Below are 21,639 nucleotides of genomic sequence, written 5' to 3'. Positions count from 1 at the left end.
ACTCAGTTCAGGTCTAAAATAGTCCATAATGCATATATATCGCTGCATATATCTGCATAGATTATACACTAAGCGTTTAAGTTTATATTTACAATTCAACTTCAGAGTTTCTCAAAAGTAGGTCTATTTGCATTGCTTCTAATTCTGCAGTAGGTGGCAGTGGGTAGTGGAGAATATAGAAGAATATACAGTATAGATGTCCACATTTTTAAGGGAACTGAGTATTTTCTGCTTTTGAGCTATGTATATATCAAACAGAAAGGAATTTTCAAACAGAATTTCTAAATTTTCATAGTTAAATAGTAGCTTTTACAAAGTATTATGAAAATAAACTGATAACAGAGTCAAATGAAGATAAAAATACAGCACACATTTCTGTAAATAAGTGTGAAGCTGAGTCCACACACGGAAACCGAACTGAAGGCTTAAACTCAGGGGAAGGTTCAGCAGGGTAGCTTTGTAAGTTAGGAGAAAGTAGTGAACACAATTTACAAAAAGAAAAAACTGGCATTTCAATTTTATTTGTATTTCTTTGGAAATTGTTTGCATTAATTGTCAATGTGCTGCTGGCTTTTGAAAATAGCACTGTAATTGTTGAAATGGAAAACAGTGGGATGGGAGAGGGTTTAGGCACAGTGGTGGCAGTTTGGAATATTAACAGAGTTTTGATAGGTTGATTGTGTGGGAGGATAAATGGGGAAGTTTACAACAGAGCTCTGATTTTGCATTCCTTGCACACCTGAAATATGGGAGCTTGAGGGTATACAGAATGTAAAATTGGATTAAAAAGTCTGTTGAAGAAGAACATTCTAAGTCTCGTTCATTATTGATTCCCGTTTCTTGCTTATCTGAAAAACTGGCTTGGTAGATTTATATAGAAAGTGCTCAGTCAGCACTGCCGATTATTCTCACATTTTCACCAGTGTATTTTGAGCTCCAAATAGAGGGACTAAGACTTTCCTAAGTGCAAGGCATTCACTAGCTGAGATCTCAAATACTTTGAACTGACCAGTAATTAGGAGTTCTTGTTTTGTTTTGTTTCCTGTTTTAATCTCCAGCTTTTAAAAGTGTGCAGCTGGAAGCTATTCCAAAACAGTGTTTTGGAAAGCCTGGTCACACATACTGCTGGTCCTGGACTTTGGGACTAGCCAAGGGAAAACTTCTACTGAAACTGTGCAACACTTTCTGATTTTGTGGCCAAACTCTTGATGTAGTAAAGTAATAAGAAAACATTGTTTAGTTTAGAAAACAGTACAGTTGTACTTAATGTTAATTCTGTGATGATAAAGGTTAGCCAGGGATTAATATATATTATCTTCTGTATGAATTAGTATTTTATACTGCGAATAGGTATAAGCAAATCAACAGAAACCGAGGCAAAATGCTAATAGATTTAAAGTTGCTTGGAGTTTTGCTGTTGAGACTCAGTAGCAGTAAGATTATTGTAATCTCATTATTTTAGTTACTCATCATCTAGTTATCTGCAAAATTTAAAATGCATAGTGTTTTGATAAAACTGATAATTATGAATTGCTTACAGTATGTTTCAAGAAAAGAAGAACATGGAACATATGCAAGAAGTAATGGTCACCACTTGCAAGAAACAGGCACACTTTATTCTGTTTTCAGTTGAAGGAACGACTCTGAAGTTAGATCCCAAAGTAACAGTACTTTCATCAAAAAATACCTATTTTATGTTTAAACTAAAAGGAAATCATTGACCCTATTAAACCATGGTTGACTACTTTCTTGGTTTATTTCTGCGTTATCTAGTTTTATTTTGGTAAATTGAACATTCTCAATGAAATTGTGCTAGTTTAAGTTTGAAATCGTCCATTAATAACTTTGATTGTATTTGTGTGTGTTGTGTCTTATTCTTTTACATTCTTTTCTGTTGATTAAGATGCAACAAACATTGCATTGTTCTCTTGCAAACTGTATAGCAGAAATCTCTGTGATAAATCTTCAGTTCTACTGAACAGTAGTTTCAGGGCATATCGAAGTTCTCTTTGAAATGTAACCAGATTTTCATTTTCTATGTTGTTTATGGCTTTTCTTGTACTTTTGGAAATACTGCATTCTTGTTGTCTGACTAAATTTGGGGTTTTCTATTCTTCCTCTAAGTAAGAGGTAACCTTTCAGTGCTCTACATTTAACGTCTATTACTATGATTTTTACCATCGATGTTTTTGCATTATAAATCTTCCAATGACTACTATTGTTGTGAATAATTGCAATTGTTTAGCAGTGTTTTAAATCAGGAGGTTACTATTTTTAGGCATCTAGGAGTTCCTCATTCTTTCATGGACAATGCCACAAATGTCTCAAAATTTTTCTAAGTAACATAGGAGGAAAACTAAAAGGCATGATATGGCATTAGCTGTTAACTACAGATTTTGACATTTACAAATTTTGACATTCACAAATAGCTTTTGACTTTAAAATGGAACTGAAGCTTCCTATGTGTAAAGTGTTGGGATTTGGGTTTGGTTTTTTTTTCTTTCCAGATTCATTGCTTTGTAAAATTTTCCAGTATTCAAAAACTTGTCCCTTTCTTAGGCCATTAGAAGAAATCCTGTGAAGAACCTTGGTTCTGAATTGGGCTGTAAGTCTAAGAATCAAATATGAAATTAAGATATGTAAAAAATATAAGAAAATAGGAAGAAAAAAGTGATGCTGTCTAATATGATGTGGTTGAGTTCTTTCAAGAAAAAATATTCTAATTGATTATATATGAGTTTAGTAGATTAATGTAAATAAATTAAACTAGGGAAATGGTAATTTTTGTTCTATTTATTGCTAATCTGCCAGCATCTTTATGCTTGTACAAATAAGTGCAGATAAAAACTCTTCAGGACACATGAATTGTGCCTGTTATGTCAATGAACATTAGCTGAACATCTGGCCCAGATTGGATTTGAAGGCAAGATATGACTTAATTTGCTAGTGCACAAACACACAAGCAGAAAGAGTTAAAACCTGAGAACATCCCAGTAATGGTAAGGGAGTGCCTAGAGGCTAAAAGTTCTGAACTGGCCTCATGCAAGTCACAAATGTTTTGCACCTTTTATGCTTTGAAGATCTTCTGCTCTGACATGTGTAGAATTCTCTGTGGAATTTTGAATACCCAAATATCTGAATGCCTCTCTGCTGTTCTTTCTTGGTCTGCCAGAGATAAGACACCATGTGTCAGGTTCCCCGGTGAGATAAAATGAGGCCAGAGCTGAATTTGGCCTAATCACTGTCTCCATGAAATGGCCGTTAGTGTTACTGTAGTAGTAAAATACATCAGCTTTAGAAGATGAGTTGCCATCGCCAGTTCAGCAGATGCTGAATTATAGTTATCTGGATTAACAGCATGATATTGACAGAGAAGTGCTCTGACTGAATGTCACAGACTTAGAGATCTGAAGATGAAAATATCTAAGAAAATTATTAACGAAGAGAAGAGCTTCATTTTTGCAAACCTGCAATAAGCTTAGAGCTGGGCATGGTGAATGATGTAGAAAATGTGAGTAGGAGGTGGCATGTTCTTGAACAGAAAGTTCTCCAGCATACTTCCCCACCTCCCTACACAATCTCGGTTTTTAAATGTATATGCGAATGCATGGCTACTTGTCTGGTAGTGGAAAGACAGTTGTGGCTTAATATTGTCACCAGTTTTCTCTTTCTCCCAAAAGTTCCCAAAGGATAGGATTGTGGTATAATCTTTTATTTTCTTTTTCATCCCCCTGAAATGAGGCAAACTACCATAATGTTTAATGAGGACTCACCTTATTGACATAATGTGAACAGCAGCAGCATACATGTGTGCAACGCTAAACAGAGGTATAAGGACACGGTTCCCTCTGAAAACCCCACAGAATTAACATTTTAAGCTGGGGAAAAAAGATACTGTTAGGACAAAGAGAAGAAGGTGACTTGTGTTAATGCAATTATTTTCTCTATGCACTGTTTTAGTTTTGCATAAAATATCTCCAGCTAGCCTTCCTGAATAAAATAGTTAGAGTCCAATTTAGAATATAATTTTAGAAAATTGAAACTATCTACAGTTGCCTTCCTAGCTACTACCATCATTTCCATGGCTTGTTCATTCCTAACACTGGTATGACTGATATGTGGTTGTTTCTCTTCTCCTTGCTTTCCACTTTTAATTCTCCCTCAATTCCAATCTTGGTATACATATTTAATGTTTAACTGTTTAAGGTGAAAAAAAAAGAATAATTTGAATGTCCAAAGGACATAGATTGCCCAAAGATAAACTGTTAAATGAATAAAAGAGAACAGGATGGAAATTGGTGTTAACATATGTTATGAAAATTTAACTCTGGCTAGTGAAAGTTGTTCATTTCCTTATAAAATCAAAGATCTGAAATGAAGTCTGTAAACTGCTTTGAAGTGAAGTGAAATCTCCTATGTCCAGTCCGATACTTAAAGCACCTAGGCAGCAAGCTGTCTAATCTAGTGCAGTGAATAAGAACAACAGGTTGAGCTATCCTAATAAAATCGTGAAAAACTGCGTATAGTTCTGAGGCTCAGGGCATCTGACTGTGGTGTTGGTTTGAGACAAAACTGTGCATTCGTTTCTTGTAATATGACAGAGGTGTATGGCTTATTCTTTTGTGTTTCTTCATATCTTCCAGTTATCTTCCTGAATGATATTATAAAGGTTTATGTATCAGCCAGTTGTAACCTCTTAACATGCTTTTAATAGCTGCCAGAGGTAGCATGTCTCTTCCACTACTTGTCACTTCTTGTTGCTACTTACTGTAGTTGCCAATTTCCAGCTGACAGGATGGATGAGAAGATAATTTGCTGCACTTGTTTGTTATTTTGTTTCTTTTTTTTTTTTTCTTAATGTTCTCACTCATTGCTTTTTAAGCATTTTTGCTTTAGAACAGGGCTATTTTTAATTGTTGGAGAAATATTCACTCAGTAAACACTTTGACCAGGAATCCATAAACCATTTTGATTCTGTATTCTAATTCAGAAGATGGTCTGTCAGAATTAATTGAGAATGCCTTAATGCAATCAAGTCCAGTTCATTAGGCAAACACTTAAATTATTAATTTAAATACTGGGTAGTTCAACAGCATTTATGACAGTAACAAATACCAACGTATTTTAATTTTTAAATTCCTCCTGTGTACAAAGTTGATGTCCTGCTATAGCTACTGCTGTTAGACATAAATAGTTTCACCTTGCTAAGGTTTTACCTTTTTGGAGTCTGTTGAAGTATTCTGTTCAGAAAAGGTTTATGAAACAAAAATGTAGCTTTTTAAGTACAGGGTGCTTAAAATTAATCAAGCATAGAGTGTGATTTTAATTCTTGTAACTCTGTTTGGGACCAAGTAGAGTTACACCAGAGATGAACTTGAACCAGGAAGTTTAGTGTCATGCAATTTCATCAATTTATAGAACACTGTAAATTAAGGTATAATTATGTAGCATAAATCTAGTGCTTCAGTATTTTAGCAAATCCCATTGCTTTAGTGCTGAGGAAAAGAATCTGTTCATAAAATAAACTAATCCCACTCACATTTTAATTGCCTTCTACCTCTATAATCCAGGACACAGGGGTTCCCTGAAGAAGAAATAAAAGGGAGAAGGGGAATAAAAGATGAGGGAAATTAGTTAAGGGGACAGAAGAAGCAATAAAGTGAACAGTGATGTGATGGCTGTGAGCTGGGGACATACAAAGTCTTGAAAAGGCTGCATAGATTCAACCCATTTCATAGAATCATAGAATGGTTTGAGTTGGAAGGGACCTCTGAAGATCACCTAGTCCACCCCCCCTGCAGTGAGGAGTGACATTGCCAACTAGACAAGGTTTCCAGAGCCTCGACCAATCTGACCTTGAATGTTTCCAGGGATGGGGCATCTACCACTTCTCTGGTCAACCTGTGCCAGTGTTTCAATACTTTCATCATAAAGCATTTCTTCCTTATATCTAGTTTGAATCTACCCTCTTTTAGTTTAAAACCATTACCCCCTGTCCTATCACCACAAGCCCTACTAAGAAGTCTGTTCCCATCTTTCTTAGAAGCCCCTTTAAGATCTGAAAGGCCGTAACAAGGTCTCGGAGCCTTCTGTTCTCCAGGCTGTACAACCCCAACTCTCACAGCCTGTCCTCACAGGGGAGATGTGCCAGCCCCCTCTGATCATTTTTGTGGCCCTCTTCTGGACCCACTTCAATGGGTCCATGTCCTTCTTGTACTGAGGACCCCAGCGCTGGATGCAGCACTCCAGGTGAGGTCTCACCAGAGTGGAGTAGAGGGGCAGAGTCACCTCCCTTGACCTGCTGGTCACACTTCTTTTGATGCTGCCCAGGATACAGTTGGCTTTCTGGGGTGCAAACACACATTGCTGGTGAATATCCAGCTTTTCATCCACCAGTACTCTGGAGTCCTTCTCAGCAGGAGAATGCCTTCGTTGCCCAGCCTGTCTTATTACCAGGGGTTGCCCTGATCCAGGTGCAGGACCTTGCACTTGGCCCTGTTGACACCCATGAGGTTCCCATGGGCCCACTTCTCCAGCTTGTCCAGGTCCCTCTGAATGGCGTCCCATCCCTCAGTCATGTCAACCGCACCACTCAGCTTGATGTCATCTGCAAATTTGCTGAGGGTTCACTTGATCCCACTTTCTATGTCACTGATGAAGATACTAAACAGTACTGGTCCCAGTTTGTACTTTCTGCTCTCTGAGTTGCCCACTTGCGCAACCTTAGCAATGTCTGTGCGCCGGGTTTTGTGTGATTGTCTCGATCATGCTTGCCTTAAACCTTACCTGCCTGCGTGGAAGTGAGGGTAGATTCTCTGGGAGTGATACACCTACTTGTGAAAACACAGATAGGATGGGTAAAGGAGCGATGAGTGTCTGCCTGGTGTTCCAGAGGCACGTGCTAGACCAGGTTCAGGGCTGGCAAAGGGTATTCTCTTCACATAAAACAAGTGGAAGCTGGGAGGTATGCAGCAATAATTTCTAAAGTATGTTTGCTGATGGACTCAATGGACCTGTTGTAAAGCCATATGTAGTCTTGCCGTACGTCACTGTGGGAATTTTAATATATACTTTGTTAGGTTTTTTTAATTATTATTATTGCAAGAACTTAGCTTTGCGTTCAGTTGTAATCCTTTACAGTCAGTTTCACTTAGCCTTTAAATACATTTACAGCGTATGTCGATTTTCTAGTCTTCATTTTACTAATTTGAAATGCTTCTAAGTTATTTTGGTCTAGTTTTTATTTTTTAAACTATACTAGCATGGTCAAATATGGCACAGAATACTGTTAGCATCCTTAATAATTGCATGTGGCTTGTGTTTTTTCTCTATTTGTGTTCTCTGGAATATTAAAAGTATTTATTTAGTAGTAAATCTTTGCCACTTTTAACATTGTAGCTTGTGTAGGTTATGTTTGTAGAAACATTTTGTTACATGAAACAGGGTCTTAGCCCTCACTGTTTTTTTTGTGTTGTTGGAAGGAAAATTATCTGAGAAGAGGAAGCTTCACTTAATAAATGGTATTTGCAGAATTAACAAAAAGAGTATTCAAGCTGAATGTTGTATTTTGAGTTGCGGAAGGACTGGTAAACAATACTGAAGAGGTGGATTTTTAAAATCATTCCAAACAGAAAGCATATAGCATTGGAGAAAGCACAGAAACTGAGATTAGTTTCGCAGATAGAGCACAAAGTAATGTAAGAAGGCACAGAAATGTGTCGGCATCATCTGTAGACAGGTCAAATCAACTGGGCAAAAGTCTTTAGCACCAGCTGAGCATTCAGCTGACAAACCAGCATACCAAGTCCCATCCAAAAGGATCTAAAAAGTGTGAGAGTCACTCAGCTGGCCTCTGGCTTGCAATGCTCCCTTTGTTACCAGTCTCACGTACTCTGCATGAACAACTTGCGGATTTCTAAATACCTGCAGAATCTGTGTTTCAAAGCTAGTCAGGAGCATATGACATGTGAGGCCCAGCAGCAAGATGCAGGTGACAGTGCGCTACTACTCTTGAGGGATGTCTCTCTTGGCAGGATGCACACAGAACAAAGCTTGGCAAGATGTGTTCCCGTGTAGCCTTTCACTACAAGTCCTTTCCTATCACTTGATCTAGCTCTCACATAAACACATGCACACGTGCACACAAGCACCTTTGACCATGTGGCTTAGCACATGTATATTCACACCTATTATGTGACCTGCCAAGCATGCCATTTTTGCCTTTCATCACGTATCCTAGCACATACCATTTTGTATCACTACTTTCAGCAGTTAAGAAGCCTGGCTATGAAAAAATACTGTATATGTAATGGTGCTTGGTTCGTGATTAACTGATTTTGAGTCACATATTTAGATTAAACATTTCCAAGATTTTATTTAATCTGGTAAAAATAACTAAGGGAGAAAAAATTTACCAAAGAAATATTGTGAGATGAAATTTTTGTTTTTCAATTAAGTGATTTAGATGAATCTATTTTTCGAAATGGGTTGTAAAAATACTGTAGAAGTCTTCCTATAGCATATTTTTATTTAGTCGTATATTACTGGTATAATAATACTATGTTTTATATGCCTACTTAATACTTTTTACACCTCTCTGACAAGATTTCTATAAAAGAAATAGAAATATTTTTCTTTTGTCACCTTTTAATTCTGTATGGCGAAAGCAGTTCATAGCTACATCTGAGTTGTTTCTGTTCTGTCTTGTCTTTCAAGAATGTTTGGTGTTTAATGAGGAGAGAGCTAAAGAGACTGTATTTTTCTCTCTTTCCCTCATTAACCCTATCTTCCATTCCCTTTTGACAATGGTGCTATTTGACCTCCTGGTCTAATATGGCTTCCCTTCAAAATTTGGGTGATGTCAAAGAGAGAGGAAAATCAAGACAAAGTTAATGAGGTGGCAGTGGGAGCTTAAGCATCTTTCTCAAATGTTTCATACTTCTGAACAGATAGTACAAATTTGACTCCATACTTCAATGACTGTTTAAAAGCATTAATACTACGCAGCAAATAGATTAAGCAAACCTTGTGAAGAATCCATAGTTCAGATGTTATTCATGCTGTTCAGGGTGTGTGGGCATACCTCTGTATTTGAAGAACCGAGCATACAGAAGGTATGACAAAATTCACTCAATAAAAGAAACAGGTTTAAATTTTTTATATCTCAGGCAATTTCCTGAGGAAGATTTCCCCGCATAATCAAAGGAAGTAAACATCATGGATTGTATTATAATTTATGTGTTTCCTAATGCCATCCCTGTTAGAAAAAATCTAGCATTTAATAATATTTATATTTTTAAAATAGAAGTAACCCAAGGTTTTATTTTTCTCATTGTATTAATGCAGTTCCATTAAAAATTGTGACAGTTACAGGATCTAGAATTTCAATGGTGAGATTTGACCATTTGAGTATCCTAATCTAAACTTGCACTTTTCGTCTTCCCCTTCAGAGTCTGTTAAGCATATGGCAGGATAAGTGAATTATCGCAGTGGCATTGCTTCACAGCAGCCTACAAATATCGGATAACCATCATCAGAAATATATAAACAAGTTGTTGTTAGGTATTATTAGACAGCTTTGTAAATGAGTGAATGTAGGCATGGGCAGGAGTAAAATTGCTTTGCCATGTTTACACAGCAAGTAGCATCGGTCTCAGGAACAGAACTGAAGGGTCCTTGGTCTGAAGCACAGCACCTACACTGGCCTTTTTTACAAAGGAAGTAGTTTCTTGAAGGAGTGATGTGCATGTTGTTACTGCTTTATATCACTTCAATTCTGAGTGTGTCCAATGTGCTGAATAATGAAATTAGGGCTTGTGAAGGATGGCTGAACCAAGAAATGTCCCCTGGGGTGAGCTTACTTTTAATATAAATCTTTTTTTGGGGGGTGGCATGGAGGGAAGATGTCCTCTTCTTTTTTAAAAAAATATTTTTTTGCAATAGAACCCAGATCATCTTTTCCCCCACTTCCCCCTTCTCCCGCACCCTTTTACAAGTATTTTTCTTGTATGATTGAAAAGCCCTTAGTTTTGCTCGGGGGAAAAGCCTCATGCTGAGAAGTAAGGGATGCCAGTTGTGCACTTAATCAAAGTGGCATGCTCCACACTTTGTTTCTGAGTAATTTCCGTAGCAAACTCATGTGATCTGTATGTTTTTCTTGCCGGAATCAAGTCTAAAGTTTGAAACTGACTCAGTTGTTACCGCAGCTGACAGGTGAAGGAAAAGGGTTTTGGGGGAGGCAGGGAGATGGGGTTCAACTCTATTCAGGTTGCTGAAAGGAAATAAAAAGGATGATTTGAAAACCACAAATACTGGGATGAAAGATTACAGATACTGAACAGTAACTGTCCACAGTAAATTGTTGATTGGAGTATCTGTATTAGGTGATGTTTGTAGTCTCTACATGTAGGATGATGGAAAACACAGATTATGGCAGTGAAAGTAGAACAACGATGGAGTCTGATTCTTTGTTTCCACTTTTCAAAGGCTTTTTTTTTTTTTTTTTTTTTTTTTTTTGATAAGGCCCAGGAAATTGTTAGCGGCATGCTGGTGGGAACCTATGGAAAAGAATACACACTGTATCAATGGTGCAGTTCTTATCCCAAGAGCTGTGTTGGTGGGTGTGGGAATAGCGTGCTTTCAATGTGAGCTGTTGCAATGAGATAGCATTGAGAAACCAGGGCAGAGAACAGCACAGATTTAGTCTGGGGAACTAAGGGCTTTATCCAGCAGTAATGTGTGTAAGGACAGACAATGTAACACTGTATTTGGTTTAACAACAAAGAACTGTAAAAGGATTTGATAGTAAGGGATTGGCAGAAAGCTGAATGTATCTGCACAGTGCAGTATTTTTTTAAAAAGGTATTGAAGTGATATACTTAAAACTTTAAAAGGCAGTGTTTAAAGTTACCTATAACATATTATTTTTGAGTAGGGTTGTTTAACAACAGTGAAGGCTTATTAAGCAAAGGACTGAAGAGACAGCTAGTATTTTGTTGCAATATTGGAATAAGAAGCAAGAGGAGGCACATGTGGAAAAGCAGGACTGACAGGTCTTTTTGCAAAGGTTTATTTTCATTACTGCATTTGATTTCTGGATACATTTGTGGCCAACATCACTGGGAAATCCCAGAAAAATATTCATCTCCCATTCTGTATATGCCTATTTTGTTTTGATATTTAAATGGCAGCAAGTTTTGGCTGCAACTTCAGCAAGACACCACATATTCATTGGAGCTACTTGGGCTTAAAATAAGCAAATGTCTCTATGAAGCCTATATGGTAACGAGGTAAATATTGCTACAGCGCATGCACGCTGGTTATCTTTCAGAAGGAAATAGCAGTTCTGTTGTCTGTACAGCAGCTGTCATGACAAATGAAACTTAAAATAAGCTTTGTAAATCATTGATATGCCACTACTGGCATATTTGGCCAAAGGTGTGAGTGATTAAATGATCCTGTGTGCCAGTAGCGGTTCTGCTGAGGGAAGGATTACAGACTGGGAAATTCAGTATGTGTCTGCCTTTTGCCCTTGTGTCTGGAGACATGTCCCCCTTTTCCAGCACAGGAAAATATTCTGGCAAGACAGGTAAAATCAGTTAGTAATGCAGGCAACTTTTCCAGTTTAATTTTTGGTTGTTGCCAGACAGAACTTTTTGAAGATCTCTGCAAAGGCATCGCTGACTAAAAAAGATCATATAAACGGATGCTTAGACTAGACGTATGTAGATCTGTGTTGCGTAGTTGGTGAAAATTTCTAGTGAATTGAGAACGATGTGTAGTTAACCTCCTCTGCAATGTGTGGACCTATCTCTGAACTTAAAATACAAAATTGCATTTTATGGTTTTGTGACCTGCATGACTTCCATTAGTGGGTGAACAGAAGCATCTAAATCCATTGCAATACTCTTAAATGGAAAGATGCCCTTAGGAATCCCTCCTGTTGTGTACGAAAATACAATTATGTGGTTAACATTTTGAAATGTAAGTGAATGGCTGCCACTCTGTCTGAACTGTTAGATTAATATTGTATAAAATGCTAGCCACATTGTCAGTCTCCAGAACAGTGCATTTTGCACTTCTGATGTTCCAGAATAATATGGCATCTTTCTGACCCCAAAATAGCCTATGGAGATCTTCAGCAAGCTTGCTAGATACTTGAATATTGTATCATTTCTCAGGTAAGACATTTAAAAACAAGAAAGAGAAAGTTTCTTCAGGTCCATTCCAAAATTACGAGACAAAGATTAGAATATTTTAACAGGTAAATGGGACTAATAAAACTGGTTTTGCCTATATTTGCACAGCAAAACTGAAGTGAGAGTATTAAGTCTTTCACATTGTCTTGCATGCATTTTTAAGATGCACCTTATGGAGACATTCTGTTAATTCCCTGTGAACAGACAGACTACATGATGTATGTCTACAATTCCATAGCTTCTTGTTGGACATTCACTGCTTGTCTGCAGGCAGCAGAAAAGCTAAATAAAATTAATGAGGGAAAATGTTTTTTGACTGGGGGAAGGGAGGGTTAGAGGCAAGATTAGGGTGAGTAGAGACGTCTTAACAACATATTTTCATTTATTTCACTGTAATATCTTTTTTTTAACTGCATACACTTCAAAGATAATGCAAAATTGGAATTACGAATATTGCTGCTTTGTAGTGAATGTATTGCAAGATTCTTAAATAATTAAATTATGCAAGTTCTTAAAATGGAGTGTAATTAGCCATTAATGAGCAAAATCTGTTGCTGTGCAGAGTTGATATACTCCAAGCAGACTGTCCTTAAGTTTTACAGGATTTGGTTTAATTTCTAAATGCATATGTGTAGTAAAAATCAACTGTTGTATATCTTGTAAGATAATCACTAAATTAGCTAGCAAGTTACATAACATACCAAATACTTAATTTTAGTATAATAAATTATAGATTTGTCAATGACTCAGTTTTCTGCTTCTGCTTAATGAGAAGCTTGGTTTAGAAACATGGTAAGGAAAGGTTTGATACTAACAGGGATTAATAAATTTAAAAATAATAGTTTTGGCACATGAAGGTGGCAGTTTTTCACTCATAATCTCACAGTTGAAATTCATACTACACCAAATCTCCATGAACAATGTTGTCATTTAATGGCCATTGGAAATACAAATAAATACATTATACTGCATCTTGTTCCTAGTGGGATAATTCTGACTGTCAGAGACTACTTTCTCAATTAGTACTAGCAACTAAAAACTTACCTTTTAAAGTGTGTAAGCATAAAGAGTAAGGAATGAATGGAATCTGATGCCCTGGGAGGTGGTTGAGGCAGATGCACATTTGAGACACTGCACAGAAATTTACATTTCTGCACTTGGACTAGATTCCCCTAGTACTGAACTAACCAGAGATCTCATTGGAATCAATGAAAAACTGCCACCTCTAAAAACTTTCAGGTTATGTACCTTACAGGATTAAGACAACCAATAATAGAAGGTTCTTTTGATTGTTAAAAACGATCATTAATAAGCAACAGCAAAATAGGAACACGATCATAGACTACTTCATAAGGAAAACATGCATTTTCCTAATGTTGGCACTTCTGCAAAAATACAGTTAATCTTATTTAAGTAAATGCCATGTGTTTGGGACTGTGGTTAATCTGAAAAAATTGTAGGAGTTTGCTGGCCTTTGCCAGTTCTTAAAAGCTCTATGGTATACAGCACTGCCCTCAGTGATCTAATTAAGGATATTGCAAAGATGAAGAGCTTTGTAGACTGTTGTCCTATGGTTTTTTTTTTACTTTTTGACTCATTTTCTTTATCAATAATGGGTCAAATTCTTTTCCTAGTGAAGTGCTGAAACTTAGTTTTAGTCAGTCATACACACTAGTTACAGATTTGAAATGCTGATCCTAAGACTACGTCATTTAATTTTTGAAAGAACTTTGCAAATGTTCCTCAGCAGAGGTAAAGAAGAAAACAATGTGATCCTTTTTCTTTTGCTCCTCTTTCCTGAAATACAAAAAATTAAATTTAAACATAAGACTTTTTCTTTCTTTTTAACTTGGGTTGTTGGGTTTTTTTTTTGGAGGGGGGTGGGGTGGGGTGAATAGTTGGGATTTTTGTTTTAAGCTGTGAGGGTGGTCACTTGCACAGGTTGCCCAGAGAGTCTCTGCCTCTGGAAATTAGACATGGCCCTGTGAGAGCTGGCTCTGCTCTAAGCAGGACGGTGTAGAGGTGCCTTCCAACCTCAGCTATTCTCTGAATCTCCAGTTAGAATGAACGTCTGTGGTTAGTGGAGACAGAAGTGATTAGGAAGAATTTTATTTTATTTTGTTAAAGGCACCAGTCCACCTAAGAAATTGAACCTTTCAAAATGCAAACATGAGTTCAGCTTATCAGTGAAGAAGAGAGAACAATACTCAGCTTTTCATGATTCTAAAATATCCTCAGTGGTACGTGCTTACCAGGCAGCTGGGACTGGTTTACTCACTTCAACATAAGGAGCCAAATGAGGAAAAAATCTAAAAGATGGTGAAGTGAGGAACATGGAAACTTCTAAAGCAAAAGAAATTAATATTTCCAAAATAAGTTTTAGGCCAGACAGTAAAAAAATAATTTGATACGTACAAATCGTGTACAGAATTTTCTGCCTGGTTCAGGAGACTTCAAGAATCTGCATAAATAGGAGATAAGCAATGGAACGAAAGGCTAAACATACAGCTTCATGAAAGGGTTGTTGTTTTAATCAATGAATAATTCACTTTGGAAAAGAAAGGCTTAGGATGCTAAGATAGTTTTTGTGTTCTATTTTTCTATAGTATTATTAACATTACTACTAATAAGCATAGCTACTGTGTGATAGTCAAAATGAGGTCTGATTTGTGAGTACAGAATAGTTCTCAGCATCTATTATGCTTCCTAGCTTCCCTAACTTCCATAATTGTCTTCATGCAGGAACATTGCTGCTGTAAGAGAGGGTAATACAGTCTCCCTGCACTAGAGGACCATTTGTATTTGATTAGGATGTGCTACCAAGTCTGTTCTTACCCTAAGATTTTGGGATTTCATCTGAGTGATGAAATGTGTGGTGGCCGTATATTTGCCGGACAAATTTCTCCTTTGTACTGTGGAGCTAAAACTGCTGTGCTGCTAGTTTTGCTTGTATTGTAATGTTGCTTCAAATATAGTCAAAGTCACTCAGAATAACAAATGGAATTCTTTTCAATATGTTCCTGAAAACAATTATTGTTAATTAACTAACAGTTTTAAAGCTTTTCAGGAGATTCCAATGAATGTCACTGTAAAAGTGCTAAGTATTATCATGCCAGTGTTTAGTAATGATTGTAACTTCAGTAAAAAATCTTCAAACTCTTAGAAACTGATAAATTAGCTATTTTCTTGGCAGTGTTTGCAAAAAACACACTGTAAAATGACTTGTTTTTAAATTTATGTTAAACTGGTAGTAAAAATACATATGGTTACTTTTACTGCTGAAGATGTGCTGCTGTGTGTTGATCATCCTTTAGTGCATTTTGAATGATAGTTAGTCTGTGGGGACCGGTGAAGACCTCCAATTAATTATTACTGGAGAACATGAAATCATAAACAAAATTCCTTGTAATAAATTTTTAAAATGAGATTGCATGTTTTATTTACGGTACTGGTCCATTTTGGGGCTTTAAATCTATGAACGAAAACAAACATGCTTTTTATCAAACTGAAATAAAAAATATCAATAGTATTTCTTTCTTATCAAAGTAGGACACAATATATGAACTGGACTTCTAAATAACTGCAGGGAGAAAATCAAGGGAAGGAGAGAAGATTTACTTTTCTCTAATTCATGGAGAATGATTGAGAATATATATGTACACAATACATATAAACAATATGGAAAACAGCAAATGCTTCCAATCATAGTGATATTTATTAATCGTTAAGGTAGCTGATGGAATTCTTTTATAAGAAGTGTTTGTTAAAGACAAAGCTATTAACTAAGAACTCTCATAATTATCACATATATTTAGAGCAGAAGTTGGTTTTGTTTTAGTCAGAGGAGCAGCGATGTTGAGGATATGCAATAGTTTCAAATATGTTTGGAGGCAAAATCCTGCTACAAACATATGGCTAAAGGTGCTTCTTGTCCCTTAGGGATCATAGCTGAAATGACAAAACAAAGAAAGAAATATGATCGAATAATAAAATAAGAGCCGATGTTCACCCAAATCTTTCACTAGATTAATGTATCTTTTTTTTAAAAAAATTATTTTCACTGTCATTTGTCTTTTAGATCACAGATTCAATCCATCTGTCTGGAAAATGCGAAGTGCACAATAGATATGCTGCAGTTTAATAGACAAATATTAATAGATGAGATTAAGGGTTTCTTTCACTGAAATGCTTGGAAATTCCATAGTCTGTTTTTTTCTTGCCATTTAAAATATTTTTCTGCCTTCCTACTAGAAAGAGTATGCCTTCTTTTCCATGTTCCATCAGGACAATTTACTTCTCCCTTCACCCAGTCAAACTGATTTACCTTCTTTGCAACTCTGACTTAACCAATTAACCTACCCCTTCATAGGCAATGGGTATCTCAAAACGGTTTCTGGCTCTGGGAGTTGTGTCATGACACCATGGTATCAAAATGTGTTTTAAGCAAAAAACTATCTGAGTGTGTCTACTGGAGCCGGCAGGAATTTTGGAGAGCTTAATCCAAATGTATCTACAGGTCTTGCAACCTGGAGACTCCTGGTCCAAGTGGACCTAGTAATTCTTCATCAAGTGATTATTTGGGCTCTTTTCCAAATGCCATGAATTTTTGCACTAGCCAGATAGACAGTCATGTCCATGACCTATATTGCTGCCTCTCTCTTTACTCATATAGAATTATAAAGTTGTAACATAGTGCCAGGGCAATGCTGTGTCTCAGTTGAGTTTTCTTAAAGTCTTAAGTTCCTTTCATCTCCCTGTGATACAGTTCTGTCTAATTTATACAGTCCTTTCTTCCTCATTAGAAAAGGCATCATCAAATCGCTTCCCAGTTTCCCATAACTTTCTTCTGGGTGCTGCCTGATTCTCATGGAGTCGTGATTACCAGTTACATATTTCAGTCTCTTAGTTCCTGGGTTACAAACCAGTAGGAGAGCACAGTGCAGAAATTAAATTTTCTTGGCTTTCCCTGATGATGGGGTAAGCATTGCTGGAACCTCCCCTATGAAATCATTATGGGTCACTGCAAATCTCTTCCCTTTTCCTCCTGCTCATGGTTTGACTTTTTGTTCCAGCAATGAGAGAGGAGTGGGCTACTTGCAACCTTATTACTATGTGGCTGCACCATGTTTGACAGTGGTCAACTCAGTCATCCTTTTGCATATTTGTTAGACACATGCATGTTTCTAGTCTTAAGTGATATTGTTCAGATCACAGCACCACTGGAACGTCAGTGCATGTGTCACTAATTTTTCACAAAGTGCCATGAAAAAATGCTTGAGAAAGTGCAACAAAAATACTAATCAGAATCTGAAGAAGGACTGCCAACAAGCCAAGTTCATCGACATTCAGAACTTTAATACACAGACATTCAAATGTCTATTTAGGGAAAAAGCCAGTCACTATGCTCTTCTCTCTGGGCCTGAAAAGTAGGGCCTTTGATGTACTCACTCTCAGTTTACTCTGTGTTTTTATTAACAAAGGGATTTGTAGCATCAAATTGCTACTGCAGGAGTAAAAAGATATATATACAGAGGAATAAAATAGTCCATTCAATGTGGAAAGAGGGATAGAACATATTATTAACTCCTAATAAATGCAGGAACAACATAGCCTGTGGAAAAATAGATTATGCTAATGTATCAATAAAACATACTCACTTGCAGGTTTCCATACAGAACAATGCAGCATATGATTATCAGTCACTATTTAAGCATAGGGTTACCGGTCCCTATTTGCATGATAGTATATGGAAGGTTTTCCAAGCTCTTGGGCAACACAAGATTCTTCCTAAAAGAAAATTCCATTTTGAATCAATACTAGGATTCAATGCGTGGTATAGAATAGTGGAAAGGACCCCATCTGAGAGGAACTGGTAATGAGCTCAAGCCTGAACATCATAATTAGGGTCATCTTAAATAACTTTACTTGTCTAAAGGTTACTTGTCTCGCATAAACTATTCTTCTGGACTCTTTTCATAGCTGGGTGGGGAACAGACACCTACAGAGAGGAAATATTTCCTGCTATAATAGACGTTAGGGATAAATCATGTGCTGGGCAAAACCAGACAACTGAGTTAGAAAACTAATATTTTCATGTCTAAAGACATTTAAGATGGTTATAGAAGGTGTGTGTGCCCATATATTTATTTGAAAGTGACAGAAGAGAGGTTTTGGACCCTGAAGATCCTTGAAGATTTTCAAAAGCTGACTGGATGAGTCCTGAGAAATCTGATTTAGTTTTGAATTTAACCCTCCCTTGAGCAGGTGATTAGACTAGATGGCTTCCATGGGGCCATCCTAACCTAAATAATTTTAATGAATTCCGTTCTGGTACTTAATTTCTGTTCTTCCTTTGGTAATTATAAAATCTAAGCTCTAAGTAATAATACCTGCAAGCTGTCTTCTGTGCTATTGCCTTGAGAAGTTTAGAGTTACTCTATTCACAATGAATAATTGGTTTTGTTATTCTCTTGTATCATATCCCTGTGTGCAGAATTTTAAGAAAGATGTCTGTGGAAAATAACTGGGAGAGGGCCAGAAGGATTTTTTAGGGTAAACTTTGCTTGCTGAGTAACCTACTCACCTTATATTTTTAACAGCATTTCAACCAAATCTAGAAATAGGAAGCCTAATGGAAAATTTTCCAACGATAGTGAAGTAATACCATTCTTGTGGGATAAAAGCATCTTTGTTACAAATAGAGTGTTTCTGCTTTTTCTTCATCTGTTTTTTCAATGCATACCATCTTTTATCTTTCTCCTTCCACTATTTATGTTGCTTGTGCTTTATTCAGTTTGTCATGTATTTTTGTTCTTTTTTGCTTAGCTGGTGCTTCTGTGACACCCACCTGCAACAGCTTCTGAACTTCTCTCGAGTGTCAGTTGGTGAGTAACCTTTTTTGCTATCAGGTTATTATAATCCAAGGTCCACCACTGTAGTTTCACTTTAGTGTTCCTCCCCTTCCCCAAACTTCTTCTCCTATCACATTATTATTGCAATACTTCAGCTGCTCTTCCTTTGTAGTCTAGTTTTCTTCTCTCTTTCTGATCTCCGCTTTTTTAAAATGTTTATTATTTTTAATGACTAAGCTTGTAAGCATGCTACTGATGCACTGGTGGTACTAATAATATGACCTTACCAGGACTGAACCTTTCTGGTTAGCATTTTCTGATTTAGTAGTTGAAGATGAACCTTTGTGGATATAGCTGCAGCACCAATAAAACCCTACATAAACAAACATATGTGCATAAGTAAGAAATACAAGAGACACATCTGAGTTTTATTTAAGTGGTTTAGATCAGGCTGAGGAGCCATACTACAGTGTTAGCAACTGAAGAGGACTAAGATGGGTACAAAGCATGTGCGAGAAACCACAGTGTAAGTGGCAGCCATGTGATGGACTGGCCACCCAGGTAGTCAGTCCCTCAGACCCCTTCAATGTCACAGAGAACTGGGCAGCCAAAACCACTCATTTTTATTATCATTCTTGTGGAGGCAAGTAGCTATTCCTCACACATTTATGAAACCTCTGTGTTAGAGAAATGTGTTTTCTCCTCCACCACCCCTCAAATAGTCCATTCAAGCCTAACCCTCTAGAGTTTTGCTGGTGAGAGTGAAGATGCTGTCAAGTCCAAAGTTCAGCAGTTTTGAAAAAATGTCAGTGTAAGAAATCCACTTTCTAAGTTAAGTTTTCAATAGTTTCCAAATTTTATATTCAAAATAAATTAATGCTAAAAAGCTTTCACAACTATTTTAAAATTAATGCTTTCAGTTATGGTTTTGGATGGTGAGAGAAATAACAAGATGGAAAAAATATTCCTTTGTGGTAAACATTTGTTTTGTAAAAGTAAACAAATAAAATATTCCTGAAGTACTTAGCCATCAGCATTTGAAGGCCTGTGGCGGCATCTGAAAGACAAAAAACAAAATAATTGATTAGTGGATTTTGTTTGATCTGCTCAGGGATCAAAGGGACAAATACTGTTTGCAGGGATGAAAGGGTGGAGAACTGCTCTCCGTACTGCCTGAGTTATCTGGTTATTCATGTGCTCTTCCTGGATGTACCTGACCCTCTGTCATCCTTGAGGAAAAAAAAGACAAAAGTAGGTATACTGTGCTGCAATTCTCAAAGGTTCCTCGTTAATCAGGTGTGAAAAATGTAATTTGAAGTTTGTAAGATGGAATATCGCATCTGGGTTTTTTTTTTGGTTTGTAAGCAGTATTGATTTTAATTGTCCATGACATAATTGTGGCTCAAATTTTTTTTAAAAAAAATAATTCATGTGTTTAATTTCAAGCATGGTAATGTACTGAGGACCAAAAGTACCTAAGTGCCTGTTAGTCTGATGTGTTAGTCATCCATCTAAATACTAAATGACATTGTGTGTGTTCTGCTTCAGTTCCGCTTATTCCTAAATTCTAGGCCAAAAAAGAGACGCTTAAATTTTGAAGCCTATTTATAAAGTTATAAACTACTGAAATTAAATTAATTGAGGAATAATTACAGCAATATTGCCCCCTTCCCACAAATGGAATGTCTAGGATTTGGTTTTAGGATATCCTAATACACCATATTGATCTACATATCCATTTTATATACTGTGTGATGATACATTTATCTCTTTTGTTGTCTGTAGATAGTACTGTTTTGTTTGATGTGTTCTTGTAGAAGGCATATTCACCAACTGATGTATTTCAAAATATTTATTTTTTTCCTTTCAAGCAACTTATCCTTCAGGTCTGAATTCCTAATTAAGTTCACAATTATATGAATACACGTACACTGCATTAGTATGAATCTGTGTACCCTGTGGTGCTTTTACCATAACTTAACTCAATTTCAATTTAATTTAGAAGTTATTGGGTTACTTTTTTCACTGGGAATACAAAAAAATTGTAATTTAAATTGATGCCCAAATATGGCTGACATTTCTTTAGCTGTTCCTCCAGAAGATAAAAATGTCCGTGAGGGCTATGTGAGGACTGGGTTCTGGAGGACAACAGTGATGATACTTTTTTTTTCCTCTGAATGAGAGAAATATAAAATCTGTATGTGAGTCCTTGTCATCGTCATCTGATTTTGTCCTGACATCCTTCCAAATATGTGGGATCCATGGTCTAAACAAGGCCAGTATGTGGATGTGGTCACTGCCAAGAGAAATTTTATGTAATTCCTAACAGGGCCTGGGAGATACTTCAAGAGAAAGACATTTACTTAAATGTTTTGGAAGATTGGGAGCACTTCCTGAACGGGCTAGGGCAGACAAGGAATGTGAGAGTAGAAGGGAATCCCCCCACCAGTTAGTCTTTGTGTTTGAAGGCATTTCGCATCTTTGAGGTAGAGGAAGAGGTGGAGGGAAAATGAATGCTGATGTTAAGTAAAAATTGTATGTGATACTTTGTTCTGGAATTTAGACTCAAAACCCCACCATCTATTTAAACT

At 36.7% G+C, this 21,639-nt stretch overlaps 1 long non-coding RNA gene across 2 annotated transcripts in view; it reads left to right on the top strand.

The window, feature by feature from the left end:
• LOC121094983 overlaps window positions 1-21,639 on the top strand; it is a 164,859-nt gene that overhangs the window by 54,492 nt on the left and 88,728 nt on the right. For both annotated transcript variants that reach the window (XR_005829972.1, XR_005829971.1), the window contains exon 2: window positions 19,023-19,081. This is a non-coding gene — a long non-coding RNA (uncharacterized LOC121094983). The remainder of the gene's footprint in view (window positions 1-19,022; window positions 19,082-21,639) is intronic.

Source organism: Falco naumanni, chromosome 10 (genome assembly GCF_017639655.2).
Source record: "Falco naumanni isolate bFalNau1 chromosome 10, bFalNau1.pat, whole genome shotgun sequence".
NCBI classification, from domain to species: Eukaryota; Metazoa; Chordata; class Aves; order Falconiformes; family Falconidae; genus Falco; species Falco naumanni.
The sequence above is the reverse complement of the archived record's forward strand: the minus strand, read 5'-3'. Positions and strand labels throughout refer to the sequence as shown.